Consider the following 16,796-nt stretch of genomic DNA (forward strand, 5'->3'; position numbering starts at 1 on the left):
CTATCTGTTGAATTTTGTAAGGGTCGGTCCACAGTTGACCCTACCTAGAATCGCAAACAGATTATGCCATCCGATTTCTATATTTCCAACTTAAAGTTCTATATAAGTTTTTATCGTGCACAAGATCGTCCGATAGCAGTTATATATCATTTTTAATAAATTGCCATAGTAATATTTTTTGAAAAATAATTTTGTTGCTGTAGTACACACCTTAGAACGATGAAATCCACAAAAAATTATGCCATCCGATTTTTATATTTCCAACTTAAAGTTCTATATAGTTTTTTATCGTGCACAATATCGTCTGATAGTAGTTATATATCATTTTCTATATACGGTCATAGAAACATTTTTTGTAAAAAAAATTTTGTTGTAGTACACACCATATAACGATGAAATCTACAAAAAAAAAATTATGCCATCCGATTTCCACACTACCAACTTAAAGTTCTATATAGGTTTTTATCGTGCACAAGATCGTCCGATAGCAGTTATATATCATTTTTAATAAATTGCCATAGTAATATTTTTTGTAAAATAATTTTGTTGCTGTAGTACACACCTTAGAACGATGAAATCCACAAAAAATTATGCCATCCGATTTTTATATTTCCAACTTAAAGTTCTATATAGTTTTTTATCGTGCACAATATCGTCCGATAGTAGTTATCAAAGTAAATTAATAAAGTAGCATCACTTGAACAGCTGACTATTTTTTTTAAACTAGATAAATGAAGCAAATTGTCAAAGTTTGTTTTGAAAATTGTTAACATTGTTTACGTCGCCATTTTTAAATTGTGTTTTGCTATTTGTTAAAATTTGTGAAAAGTTAAAAAAGTGAATTAAAAATGGTTTTAAAGTAGTTTAAAAGTGTATAAATTGTATAATATATAATAATATAATTAAATCTTTAATATTTTTAACTTAAAAGTAATATTTTTTATTTATGTTTTGTTCACATTGTTGTTCTAGGAAATTTTATTTTGACACAATCTTAAATTATTCCAAAAACAAAATACATGTGGTTGTTGTAGATGTTGTTGTACAACAAGAGATGTCGCTACTTTATTAATATACTTTGGTAGTTATATATCATTTTCTATATACGGTCATAGAAACATTTTTTGTAAAAAAAATTTTGTTGTAGTACACACCATATAACGATGAAATCTACAAAAAAAAATTATGCCATCCGATTTCCACACTACCAACTTAAAGTTCTATATAGGTTTTTATCGTGCACAAGATCGTCCGATAGCAGTTATATATAATCTTCTATATACTGACATTGTAACATTTTTTTAATGCTTTTTATTAAAAGGCATTCTGTAACGATATAATCCCAAATATATTTATATTTTACAAGATTTGTTCCGTTTCACATTTATATACATATTTTAATTGATAAAAAATTAATTTTTGTAATGTAAATCATGAAAATCAACTTGTTTGAATCTTTTCCACGTGCAGAAACACAAATTTGTATACAAAAATAACTCACCACACCAAAAAAATTTTATTTTGATAAAACAGCTGTTACGGATTGTTTTCTTTTTCGTCGGGTTGTTTTCTTTATGTGCGTATCAAACGACTTTTATTCTCTATACTAATACCCCGTTCACATGATGCAATTATTCGTAATTCACGCTCTCATTCATCATTCAACCCCCAATTACATACTGAATGACATGATTGGCCATACAAAATTTCAACTGCGAATTACACAACCTGTACGTAATTCAGTTTGTATTACCTATGAATTACGAAAATGAGTGTCATCTCTAATTCTTATCGGGTATTTATCATAATCAGCTGTTTGTTTTCATTGACTGGAGACAAATAAAAAATAAAATCACAAAAAAATTCAAGTAAATTTAAAATATATAACTTAATTTGTTAAAATAATGTAACAAACTTATTTTTGTATCATACACACACACTAATATTCCAAACAAATTACAAAATAATGAATGTAAAAAAACATGGCGATGAACTGTCAAAACGAATTACGAATGTGTAGTAGAAAAGGGTTAATCGTCATTCAGAGGCCGAGTTAAGTAATTCAACTGCTCGTTTGAACTTGGTATAAAATACGTATGGAATTTCGTTTGATTTGATTTGAAACGTAAAGTCGTACGCAAGTCTCATATCTAAAGGCACTTTAATTTATAGAAATTTGACGAAATCACAGTTTGACGAATCGGCTGAAAAATTGTCAGTTTTTTGTTTATATTAATGCTGATTTTATCACGACAACTCACAGATAATTTTATTGAAATAATGCTATATTTTATAAAAACAATTAAATTTATATGCAAATTTTGTAAATAAACACTAATTTCACTAAAACTTATGTTAAAAATAAATTTTAATTGCACAAAAACAAAATTCTAAACAAATTTTACAATAAAATGACGTTTGTTATCAAGACAACACAACAAGTCATAACGCTAATAAATGCCGTCTGTACCTGCTAATTTTTTATCATGATAACAATTTAACGTTTAGCATGATAAATATTTGTCTAATATAGACACGGGATTATGAGAAAAGTTCCTTTCAACTTTTGACGCTTTGACAGTTAATCAGGGTTATATTTTGTTTTGTGTAGAATAAAGATTACCCAGCAGTTTGGCGGGATATTCCCGAACTAACCACTTGACATACCACTTATGGTGGCCCCTACCCACCCGACTACCCAGGTGAGCAACCATTTTAACATTGGTTTGTCCTACGAGCAAGTTAATCGTCATTCTATAGTCTACAATGAGACTGTCAGGAGGTAGTCAAAAGTAGTCAATGGATGCTAATCTCCAAATGAGTTCTTGGGAGTCAGTCATATTACTAGCTCTTTTACTAGTTACTTTACTAGCCATTGGCGTGTCCTAGGGAAAAAGCAAGTGTCCCCAAGTTGCTTGTCCAATGGACTGGTATTGCAGTAGGGTTAAATAACCGGTCCGTCGAAGTATAAGTCTAAAAACTTATGAAAAATAATAAACACACTTTTAAAAAAATACTTTTATTTCTAGATTAAATAAATATTACTGCTCATTTCTATCTCATTTGTGTAGAATAAAGATTACGCAGCAGTTTGGCTTACAGTCCCGAACTAACCAATTGATATACCACTTATGGTGGCCCCTAGCCACCCGAATACCCAGTGACCAACCATTTTAACATTGGCTTTTCCTACGAGCAAGTCAATCGTCATTCTACAGTCTACAACGAGACTGTCAAAAGGTAGTCAAAAGTAGTCAATGGATGGTAATCGCCAAATGGGTTCTTGGGAGTCAGTCATATTACTAGCTCTTTTACTAGTTACTTTACTAGCCATTGGCGTGTCCTAGGGAAAAATCAAGTGTCCCCAAGTAGCTTGTCCATTGGACTGGTATTGCAGTAGGGTTAAATAACCGGTCCGTCGAAGTATAACTCTAAAAACTTATGAAAAATAAAAAACACACTTTTAAAAAAATACTTTTATTTCTAGATTAAATAAATATTGCTGCTCATTTGTATCTTCAGTAAAATCGGACTTTTAAACTTTGGAATTCATTAATACACATAAATGACTCTGAAAGAATAGAATTTGTTATATTAAGGAGGTAGGTAGGTTGATAGGAGGATGTATACTACATCAAATCCGAAGAAATACACCTATGCCATTATCGGGCCTGTTGTGCGTTCCTTATCATAAAAAAGGGAACTGAATGAATTATTTTTCAGTGTTCATAAACTCAGTTTCCTGAATGTAATTCCTAGGAATCTTCCAATCAGTGTTAGTCAGGAATGTTATTTCCGGAATAACATCACTTCCAAGATACTTGGATCTAACTTCGACGAATGCCTGGCAGTTGCAAAGAAAGTGCTCCAGAGTTTCACTGTCCCCTCCACATGCTCTACATTCGTCTGAATCCGCACGTCCAATTTTGTGCTCGTAATCCTGTGTGTCCACTCAGAATACGTACCATCATACTAACTTCAGACTTGCTCATTTTGAGGAGATTTTTCGTCTTGCTCTCATCAGGGTCACCCCATAGGATCTTCGTGGTTCTACCCACCGTTTCATTATTCCAAGAGGCCTTATGGGATTCTCTCACCCAGATTTTTAGTTCAGCGTTTGTTGCGTCGAATGGTTTCGCGTTTGTCAGGTTAACTGCCTCGAGCTCCCTACCCTTTAAAGCTGTTACATTCGCCCTTTCGTTACCTACTACTCCCGAGTGTGCTCTTACCCATTGATGTGAACCTTACCTCTGGGAGAGTATTCAGTTAAAACATTCTTACAATCCAATACGGTCTTAGATTTAGTTCTATCGCCTGATATCGCCCTAATTGCCTCCTGGCTATCGGTGAATATATTAAGCGCTGTGGGCGCCATATTTATTCTAATCCAATTTACGCATTCCGTTATTGCTCGTACTTCTGCCTGGAAGCTTGTGTTATGATTTGGTAAACGGTGGTATATTTCTGTTTCTGGGTCTTCAATATAGAACCCCAGCCCCACTTTGTCCCCCAATTTAGAGCCATCCGTATAACAACGGATTCCTACTGGTATTTGCTCCAATGTTCCGCTTGACCAAGACATTCTATCTGGGACCAGCGTTTCAAAGTTTCCGACATATTCTGTGTCTAGTATACGATCAGGCACGTCCGATGATTGTGTATAACCTTCCAATGTGTCCAGTATACATTGATGACGTGTCCTATAACCGCTTTTGGCCAGTTCGCCTAAAGTAAAGAGCCGATCGGCTGTAAGCGCCGCCTCATATCTTAAATATGTTTCAATGGGTGGAATATCTAGCAACGTTTCCAGAGCTTTGGTTGAAGTAGTACACATGGCACCACTTATAGCCAAGCAGCATGTACGCTGAACTCCCTGTAGTAGTTTGATATTTCACTTTTTGTCCAAAGCAGTCCACCAGATTATTGAAGCATAAGCTAGAATTGGTCTAATTACACTTTTATAAAGCCAATTTGTCATAGTAGGACTAAGACCCCATTTCATGCCTATAGTTCTCCTACATATCGCCCAGCACCGATGTGCCTTGTTGATCCTATCCTCTTTGTGGTGTCTCCATTTTAATTTCCGGTCGAGGATTAACGCGAAATACCTTTTTCCTGATAGTTATATCGTACACCTCGCAGCTTATCCATCTGTTCCTTAGCATGTGGTTGATCCAGTTACGGAGCACCCGGTCAACATAAAACTGGTCTAGGGATTGAATAAGAGTATCAGTGTGCACGTTATTGAAGGCGCCTTAGATGTCAATACATACCGCCAGTGTATACAGTTTGCTATCGAAGGATTCACCTATGTAGTGGACAACTTCGTTTAAAGCGGTTTCCACCGATCGTCCCTTTACATAATAGCATGCTGCTTAAATTTTAGGTCTTTGTCGGGTATTCTGCTATTAACCATACTATCGACTATCCGTTCCAAGGTTTTAAGTAGGAAGGACGTAATACTTATCGGTCGATAAGACTTAGGTGTCGAATAGCTAGGTTTCCCTGGTGTAGGTATAAATATTATTAGGTATAAATATTGCAGCTTTATAGGGAGCGAAGCTCTTGATTGCCCCTTTAACCATATCAGATGTAATTACAATTTCCGTGTTAGCCTCCCCTGGCACTGGTGGGCGTCTCTACTTTGGCGTCTATGTCCTCTTTATTTCGACATTGAAAAGTGTCCTGACATAAACGTTTCTTTAGTAAGGAACCGAACATTGTCCAATTAGTTTTAGACTTATTCCGAAACTGTATCGGCTTTGGTGGCGGCCGTAGTATTTTGAATCTTATGTACCGATGGACAGAAAAGGAGTGCTCGTCCGAAACTTTCCAATCCCCTGCGATTGGTGTTTGTACTACCCCAAGCTACATGGTGGGAATTTGCATCACAACCTATTACAATTTTCTTATTTTCCTTTGTGCCTCTTTAACCAGTTCCATCAGATCCGACGTTGGTGCTAATGTTGGAAATTGTTTTAAAAATGCTAGATTGGCATTGGTTGCTATGATTTTTCACAAAAAACTTATATAAAACAAATCTATTACAAATAAAATTAATCCATTTACAAATCATTTTTTAATATTAGTGTGCTATTAATTTATATATTTTCTTTAAAAAATGTAAAGTTCCCTCAATTTCTTGTTTCGTTTGGTTTGTTTACATTTTTAAATATCAACCATTTGTTGTGAACATATGTATGTTTGATATCTTTTTATGGAGAAAAAATATCCAGTAAAAAAAATTCTCTATCTCTAACTGTTACAAAAACGTTACAACTTTTACTCTGTTCAAATTTGTCATTCTTCAAACATCCTCAGACACTTCATTTTCAAAAAATTAGCCACCCTGCTACGAAAAATAAGAATGGCAGTATTGTTTTTTAAAAATCGTTCCACAGCGGGACTGGATAAAGCTTTCGAATAGGTACCTACACGACGGAGCATTATGGACCATTTTAACATTTAAACATGTCCTTCACATTTGCAGTCTTTTTTATGCCGAAAATTCATCAAAAACTTTCATTACAGTGATATCTTAGTCAAAATTTAATGACTTTAAAGTATTTTGAATAAACGCACTATTTTAGGCATGACAAATTCATCGAAACATCTTATAATAGAATTTGCCTTTTTGAGCTTAGTGAATCCACTTTTAAACTTTCTTTGAAGTCCTTAAATAGCGATTCCATAGAATATTTGTCTATGATCATGAATACACCTATAAAAATATGGTAAAATTCAAAAAAAGGTACAAAAAGAAGTACATTTGCGTACTTCTTTATAGGTTATGCCTGTGTACACTTAATAAGGTAGCCTCGTCGCTAAAACAAATACAACAATACAAAAACAACAGGCGATTTGTTATTGTGAAATAATCCCTTCTGTCAAAATAAACTGTATGCGGAGAGTGAAAAAGCAACAAATAAACACAATAAAAATACGAGTTTTTAGCAAATATTTAAAATTTTAACTATTAATATTAATATATTAAATTAATTAAACGTGGAATGCCTGAAAATCATAACTATAACTATTGGGAAGATAAAATTTGCAAATAAAACGTGCTTTTTGTGAAAAGTAATTGGTTGTGCTACAAATTGTTGAATCTGATTTGGAACGTATGCCGGAGCAAAAGATTTTCTTATTTTATCAAGGGAGGAGGACAACAAAGACATTTAATCACAATTGACCCAGAAAACTAATTTAAAAGCATGTTTTTCTTCACTTTTTAAAAATTTTTACAACTTTTGCGATTTTTTCTTATTTAAAAACAAACAGGAATTTTGACAGATAAGATTGTAACAGCTGATGATCAGCTGTGTGGACGAGGCTACCTTATTAAGTGTACACTGGGTTATGCAGTTAAAAGTACAATTAATAAAAAAGTACGCGTACTGCTGAAAACAGTACGTCTGTACGTTTTATACAAGCCTCATTTGACCCTAGCTAACATACAAAGTCCCCTTCAGAAAATTACTTGAATGTCCCAAATTAACTTATAAACACAAAAATCGCGATGAAATTCAGCACAAATAAATATTATATAAATATAAATATATTCACAAAATTTTATCGGGCTTGGTGCATATTTGGCTATAGCCCTCATATAAAGCCTCTTTTAGAAAATTAGTTTTTCATCCATAAATTGCTTAAATGTATCGGAACAATGTAATATTAAAGAAAATGCTTTATTTAGAAAAATAAATCACAATTAATGCGCCCGACTATACTTTCTTACTTGTTTTTCTTAAATAAATTCTTAACATTATTATTAAAATATATTTAATTATTTTTTCATACTTTATCGGCGCGACGATTGGGCATCTCTTTTTTTACGTGGCGTAGCTATCAGTCGCAGTTCGTCGCAAAGTATTGTATGTGTTTGGACCTTAACTCATCCCGTTTTGTATTCGTAAATGGAATTGACTAATACCCCATTTACACATACACGAAATCTAGTACTTATGAGATTTCGAGCCAAATCTACTTGATTTTAACTAGATTTCCCATACAAAACAAAATCTACTTCGTAACTAGATTTCGTTAAAATCTACTCAAAATCTAATAGTTTTTAGTGATGCAACTATGTTTTTTCCTAAATAATACTAAAAAATACGACACTACACAAGAAAAAAGAGGAAAACAAAACAAACAAAAAAAATTAAAATGTCGACAACATTTTTATAAATTGAAAAACATGAATGAAAAGTTAATCTAAAATAAAAGGTAATGTTATATTTAAATATCTACTTTTTTATTTTATATATATTTTGATAAATATCCCATTTTTCCTTCTTATTTTTCATATCACACACTTTTTCAAGAAATATTAGAAAAAATGAAATCTTAAATGTCAAGAATAGTAAGTGTAAACGGACTAGATTTTGAAAAAGATTTTAAATGAAATCTACTAGATTTCGTGTATGTGTAAATGGGGTATAAGGGCGGGTTTCTTACTACTCAGTTAAACTGGGCTTAACTTGCAGTTAGATTAAATTCGGAACAAATTTAGGAGGACTTTAACCGATGATTGTGTTTTTCAGTTATGGATTTAAGTTCAGTAAACTTTGTTAGTATTGCCAACTTTTCACTGAAAAACATAAACAATGAACAGCTGTTTTTTGCATATAATACTTTTGTAAAATGAAAAATTTTGGAAAAATGTTAAATAAACATTTAAAACAATAATAAATAAAACAAAACAAATCAGAAAATTGCAATTTACTTAAAATATTAAGTTTTTGTTCTTCCGGAATCATTGTTTTATTGTTTTTGTTCTCACTTATAACTTAAGTTAAATTGGCCAATAATACTCAGTTAAACTAAGATAATAAGTAACGTTACTGTTTAAGGGCCCTTCAGACGATCACACTTCACGTACGACAAGTCTGATGAAAAAGTAAAATGAAATTCCATCCGTATGACAAAAAAGAGAATAAAAGTCGTATGATTTATATTTTTTGTGTTTACACGATTAGTATAAAACAATAACAAAGTAAAATGGAAACAGCTGTTTCACTTTTTTTTTTGTATGTGTTTACATAAAAATACATCCCTGATCTAATGCGACTTGCTTGTTTTTTGAATCATTTCAAAAAATAAAAAGAGCCATACGACTGTCAAATTTTGCATCCGTATTTTCTCTCAATGGGTGATGATTTCGTTACATATTGCGTTTAGACGATCCCATCCGTTCTCTTCTACACAAAATTCTGACAGATCATATTACTTGTGTGCTCGTGTGAAGGGGGCTTTACTGAAAAAACATATCGAGGGACTATATTCAATAGGAGAGCAAAAAACGGTTTATTTAGCAAGTTCGTGTAGATTTTTGAATGTTTTCTTCTACAATATTTACAATTTAAGACCATATTCTAAATCGTTATATAAAAAGAATTTAAAATTTTGCATTATTTGCAGAATTATTCACAAATTTATATCAGATAGAGCTTTTTTTCTACGATATATTTTTTTATTTGGTAAATATAAATATTATATTTTATGCAATTTAATGAAGTAATATAAACCAAATTGTTGAAAAAGCAACAGATTATAAGGTTTTGGTCCAAAATCGATGTTATATGGATAAATACGGCAATAAAATTAATCAATTTAGTATCATAATGAGCGATATCTCGAAAACTATTAAACCGATTTCAATTTGCAGATTTGTGTTCAGCATGTCTAAATTAGTAAAAATACTTGTTTTGCAACAGAAAATTATCCAAAATAGTAGAGTTTGAAGCAATTTTTGGATAAGATAGAGAGCTTTGCATTCTGAATTTTACTTTTTATAAGATAGAGAAATTTAAAAATTGCTATAAAATTGCCAATAAATATTTTTTTCATTTGAAATTTATGTAACTGATGCGGGATAGTTTGCTGGATATTTTGCCATCAAAATCTTATTTCATGAAAATGACGGATAGATACTATTGAATATAGTCCCTCGATATATTAAACTAGGTTTAAACAAAGAATGTAGATTATCTTTATCTGAAAAACCCGCCCTAATATACATACATAAGTACATAAAACGTAAGTTAACTATCATTCTTATACGATATTTTATACATTATAACTCTGTAATCTACATTTATCGAATGTTTTTGTTGTTATCTCATTGTTGTTATCTCGTTTTAAGTGTTATGTATTTTAGTTTGTTTTGTTTATTTATTTTTTTGATAGACTCTATAGCACTGTCTAAAGATTTCTCTTTTTCTCGAATATTCCTGAATTTTTTCGATTCTTTTCAGATTTCAGACGGTTCCACTTTCTTCGACTTTTTTCGAAATTTTTGAATGGGCTATTTTACATAGTCTATATGCAAGGCATACACGATTTTTTCTTATTTTTTATAATAAATAAAATGCGCAGTAAAACTGCGCTTTTAAGCTGAGTTTTTCCTTTCTTTACATTTTTTTGATTGTTTTTTATACACACACGATGTTACTTCCTTTGCGGTCACCACAAAATGAAGAGTAAAATAGAATGTTTGTAGAACTTGCAAAAATTTCAAAACATTTTGATCTTTCGTACAACCAACTCAAAACTTCATATAGCAACTCTACACACTGCAATTTTGTAAACAACCTTCTCACATTGGATCAGCGGTTGTAACCAAAGTAAATTAATAAAGTAGCATCACTTGAACAGCTGACTATTTTTTTTAAACTAGATAAATGAAGCAAATTGTCAAAGTTTGTTTTGAAAATTGTTAACATTGTTTACGTCGCCATTTTTAAATTGTGTTTTGCTATTTGTTAAAATTTGTGAAAAGTTTAAAAAGTGAATTAAAAGTGGTTTTAAAGTAGTTTAAAAGTGTAATAAATTGTATAATATATAATAATATAATTAAATCGTTAATATCTTTATCTTAAAAGTGTCACCCTGTGTTGAGAATACGACTCTGTATTTAATATATTTTGTTTCTGAGTTAGTCAGGAAATTAATATAGAACTGAATTCGCAAGAGAATAGACGCGTGCGCGACCGTATTTGTTTTATTAATATTCGTATTGTTTATTTTAAATTAATAAATATATTTTCTTTGAGTTAAATAAATCCTCGTATTATTTTTTTTATTGTTTACAAAAGCCGTCTTGACAATTTTCAGAAGTGGGATGAACAATTAATTTCGCGATTTATAAACGTGTGAAGGAGAACTTTAATTGCTTCATTGTTGCTGTTGTTGGGTGTTTGCAAAATTTCCGTTGAATTTTGTATATGCATGTCGCTGTTTGTATGTATTGTTTTGTCTCTACGTTTTCATTTTGTTCTGCCGCAGTAGACGTCGTTTCGTGGAAAAACTGTAACGGACAATAAATTAGAGAGAAGCAGTTTTAAATTTCGTTGGAAAAAAGGAAAACGAATTTATTGAATAAGTACAGTTCATGGCACCTGGTCGTAATATTGAAGAAATGAAAGTCGATGAATTGAAGAAACGGTGCAAACAAATTGGCTTACCAACGTCTGGTAATAAACAACAGCTAATCGAACGTCTGGAGGAGTATTACTCAGAAGAACATTTTTCCAGTTTTACCAATGGATCGCAATTATTGGATAGGGTACATGCTTTGGAAAAGAGTTTAGTCGAACTACGTGATAAAGGTTTTTATCCTGCCATCGTGTCATCGCCAAAGGCAACAACGACTAAGAATATTGATGTACAAGCAACGTGTACAAATGTTTTTTCACCAATAAGCAGCATTACACATGTTACTCAACCACAGGTTAATGATAATGTGCACCCGACTGTTACTTTTTCCTTGCCATGTTCATTGGAATCACCAACTACTCTCGTATATTCTACTAGTGGACAGCCGTATAACCCGATTTCGTGTGTTTCTGCAACACAAACGAGTAACTCGACTACGTGTGCTTCTAGAGTGCAGCCGTATAACCCACTCACGAATGTTGCAACAACACAGCCGTATAACCCGATTTCGTGTGTTTCTACAACACAAGCGTATAACCCGACTACGTGTGCACCTTCAGCACAACCTTATAACCCGATCGCAAGTGTTTTTACAACACAGCCGTATAATTCAACTACAACACAAACGTATCACCCGACTACTCGAGTTTTTACAACACAGCCGTATACTCCGACTACAACACAAACGTATAACCCACCGACTAATGCTGCGTTTATGGCACCTACATGTAATTCACCGTTTACCGCACCACCGCCAACACAACCGATCCGGTACTCGTCGTATAACCCGTATAACAATGTACACGGGATAATTGGTCTGTTACCGGATTTCAACCCATCTGTTGAAATATCTTTGAACTCTCAACAGTTTATTAGACGAATTGATAGTCTTAAGCGAGCCTATAATTGGGATGACGAAATATTATTGTTTGCAGTGCAACAGAAGTTAAGTGGTCCTGCAAAATACTGGATTGATTCCACAGTGGAAATATTTGTTACGTGGGCCGATTTTTGTGCGAAATTTTTGAGAGATTTTCCAGTTACTTCAAATGTGGCCGATGTCCATATCGAAATGGCAAACACCAAACGCGGGAATAATGAATCTCCGCAGGACTACTTTTATAAAATGGTTGCTATAGGGTCTAAGGCATATCTTCCCGAATCTGCAATAATACGTCATATCATAAACGGAATAAATGATCCCGATCTTAAGAGAAAAATATCCAACAACTATCAGACGTGCAACGATTTATTGAAGGATATAATTATTTATTGCAATTATAATGAGATTAAACATGCAACCAATGTGCCAAGGAGGATTTTACCTGTGGTGGCTACACCAACCAATAAGAAGAATATCGATGCTAAGGGCGAACAACATGTGAAATGTTTCAACTGTTTTAAATTAGGCCACTACTCCGTAAAGTGCCCTGAACCGCAACGTAAGCCCCGCTGTGACAATTGCAAACGAACGACACATGCAACCGATAAGTGCCCTGAAAAAGCTGGACCAAAGGGAACGGTGAATAAGATTGATGATGTTACACCAGAACTTGTGGGTGGTAAAAGTAACGTGATTATTAAGAGAGTGAAGATCAATGGAAACACGACAAATGCTTTTGTTGATCCTGGTAGTAACCGATCGTTAGTTGGGGAATCTTATGCCGCCATAGTGGGTAATATTGAGGATACCCACATTTTGCTGGAAGGTTTTGCTGGTGGTCAATATGTATGTACCGGACAAATTGAGGCATCCGTTGAAATTGATGGGAATAGTGTTGTAAGTAATCTACTTGTTGTAGACGACAATTTTATGAATGAGAACGTGCTGTTGGGCTGTGACATATTGTGTGGAAAGGGTAAACGGTTGATTATAGAGGACGATGCTTGTCGATTGGAGAAAGTAGATAACGTCAACCACTCTCCTACACTAATACCGACTGAGGTGGAAAAACTCAAACTCGTGCTTTTGAGATATCATGAATGTTTTGCTGGTAATACCTCCGAGATTGGTAGGTGTAACGTGGCCAAGTTGGAAATTAACCTGAAATCTGATTCACCAATTCAAATGAAACCATATCGTGTTCCATTTGCTAAACGTGCCATTTTAACAGGTATAACGAATGACCTTCTACGACACGATATAATACGACCGTCGGAATCAACTTACGCTTCACCTGTTGTTTTAGTGGCCAAAAGTAATGGCGAGCATCGCATGTGTGTCGATTACCGCCAACTCAACTCAATCACGAATAAGATGCCATACCCTATGCCTATCATGGATGAACAATTCGCCCAGCTGGCCGACAACAAATATTTTACAACTTTGGATTTAAGAATGGGGTATCATCAAATTGAAGTTCACGAGGACTCAAAAAAATTCACAGCGTTCGTTACGCACGACGGACATTTTGAGTATAACCGCATGCCGTTCGGGCTCGTCAATGCCCCGGCTGTTTTCCAGTCTATTATGGACAAACTTATTTCGAAGATGGGCAATGGAGAGATATTAGCGTACCTGGACGACGTGGTCATTCCAAGCAAAACCGTAGAAGAGGGTCTTTCTCGCCTTGAACGATTCTTTGAAATTCTAGTGGAAGCTGGTCTTACGCTTCGGTTTGATAAGTGCATTTTTCTGGCGACGAAAATTTCATACCTGGGACACTCAATCGATGAAAATGGTATCCAACCAGGCGACGTTAAAACAAGTGCCATCCGAAATTTTCCCGTACCGAACAATATCACGGAAGTTAGAAGATTCCTGGGCTTAACTGGGTTTTTCAGAAAGTTTGTCCAAGACTACTCGTTAATAACTAAGCCGATCACGAAACTATTACGGAAAACCGAAACTGTTTTCACCTGATTCACCAGATCAACAAATGGCATTTGATAAACTCATCGGAATACTTACGAGTCAACCCGTACTAGCGTTATATAATACCAAATCCCAACACGAAGTTCACACCGATGCAAGCAGTTTGGGTCTCGCCGGTATTTTATTGCAGTCCGATGATAATGTCAACTGGAAACCCGTTTTCTATTTTAGCCGACACTGTACCGATGCTGAAAGCCGCTATCATAGTTACGAACTTGAAGTCCTGGCTGTGGTGGAATCACTTGATCGCTTTCGTATTTATCTGCTTGGCAAGCCATTCCGTCTCGTGACTGATTGTTCTGCTGTCGCGAAGGTGAAGAATGACAAAGAACTTAAACCCAAAAAAGCTAGGTGGTGGTTAAGACTACAAGAGTACGATTTCACTCTAATACACCGTGAGGGCCGGCGCATGTTACATGTAGACGCCCTAAGCCGAGCTCCCGATATGCCACCAGTGGAAATAGAGCCAGACTATATAATGAAAATTACTGCCGACTTGGATGACTGGATAGTCACTATGCAATTGGGTGATGAAAAACTACAGATGATTATTTCCGTTTTACGTGGAGATCGGAAAACCGACCAGGATAAACAGATTAAGATGGAATTCTGCATGCGCAACGGTAGACTTTATCACAAAGAAGAAGATGGTCCAAAGTTGGTAGTGCCTAAGAGCATCCGTTGGAGAATCGTAAAGTTTTCGCACGACGATATGGGGCATTTCGGCTTGGAGAAGACAATTCAAAGGATACGACAGAAGTTCTGGTTTCCTAAAATAAGAAAATACACCAAAGACTACATCGCCAGTTGTATAAATTGTTGCTATAATAAGGCTCACGCTGGGAAGTCAGAAGCCCGTTTACACTATGATGAAGTCGAACCAGTTCCCTTCCAGACAATACACATTGACCATTTGGGTCCATTTACTAAAAGTAAACGGGGCCAATGCTACATAATTGCCATATCTGATGCATTCAGTAAATATCTGGTAGTCAAAGCCGTCCGTAGTACAAAATCGTTACCCGTTATCAACACCTTAAATGAAGTGACGTCGTATTTTGGCCTTCCAAAACGTATCATTAGCGATCGTGGTACGGCATTTACCTCAAAGGTTTTTGAGGAATTTTGTGCTCACAACTCTATCAAACATGTAAAGACAGCCGTACGAACACCGAGAGCGAATGGACAGGTTGAGCGTGCCAACCAATCAATACTCAACTATATCCGAACAACCGTTGAAAACCCGAAGGACTGGGACTTAACACTACGAGAGCTCCAGTGGACTGTAAATTCGCAAATAAATTTAACAACTGGATTCTCACCTAATGAATTAGTTTTCGACTTCAAGCTGCGGGATGTAGTGCAAAATTATCTGGTCGCAGCCATACATGACGACATTGATGAAGATTCGTTGCCAATAACCGAGAAGCGAAACATTGCTGCTAAGAATATTCAACAAGAGCGCGAAAAGTGGGAGAAGCGTTTTAATGCGAAACACGCCGCCCCGAAGCAGTATGCCGAAAACGACATCATTGTATTGGAAAACGAAGCACCCGCCACAGGAGACTCACGTAAACTTGAGCCGAAATTTCGAGGCCCATATATTGTGGCTAAAGTCCTTGGAAATGACCGGTATCTAATAGAGGACGTGCCGGGAATTCAGGTCACCAACCGAAAGTTTTCTTCTGTGTATTCAGCAGATAAGATGAAACCATGGTGTAATAGCTGTCCCACCTTGGATGAACCTTCCGAAGATGACGACAACGAAATCGAGGACGATTTGGTAGCAGGATAGGCCGAGCTGTCACCCTGTGTTGAGAATACGACTCTATATTTAATATATTTTGTTTCTGAGTTAGTCAGGAAATTAATATAGAACTGAATTCGCAAGAGAATAGACGCGTGCGCGACCGTATTTGTTTTATTAATATTCGTATTGTTTATTTTAAATTAATAAATATATTTTCTTTGAGTTAAATAAATCCTCGTATTATTTTTTTTATTGTTTACAAAAGCCGTCTTGACAAAAGTAATATTTTTTATTTATGTTTTGTTCACATTGTTTTTCAAGGAAATTTTATTTTGACACAATCTTAAATTTTCCAAAAACAAAATACATGTGGTTGTTGTAGATGTTGTTGTACAACAAGAGATGTCGCTACTTTATTAATATACTTTGGTTGTAACGTGTATGCCTTGCTTTAGGAAACGATATTGAAAATGAATTAATAACGATTTTTAGGAGATTTTATTAATACCATAACAATACAAACAATTTTCTCTAAAAATTAAAAAAAAAAAATACATAGTAATAGTACCAAACTTAGTACTTATTTTTTATTATAATTAAATTTTTATTAGTTAGTTAATTTTAAAAATTTTTGGTATTTTTCGATTTTTTACGACTTGTCGATTTATTTTGATTTATCGAATTTTCAATCCTTTTAGAGTTTCTCTTTTTCTACTCTTTCTTACAAGATAG

Source organism: Lucilia sericata, unplaced genomic scaffold, assembly GCF_015586225.1.
Source record: "Lucilia sericata isolate MDLA Ls3-8-SP2 unplaced genomic scaffold, ASM1558622v1 Contig000405F_arrow, whole genome shotgun sequence".
NCBI lineage: Eukaryota > Metazoa > Arthropoda > Insecta > Diptera > Calliphoridae > Lucilia > Lucilia sericata.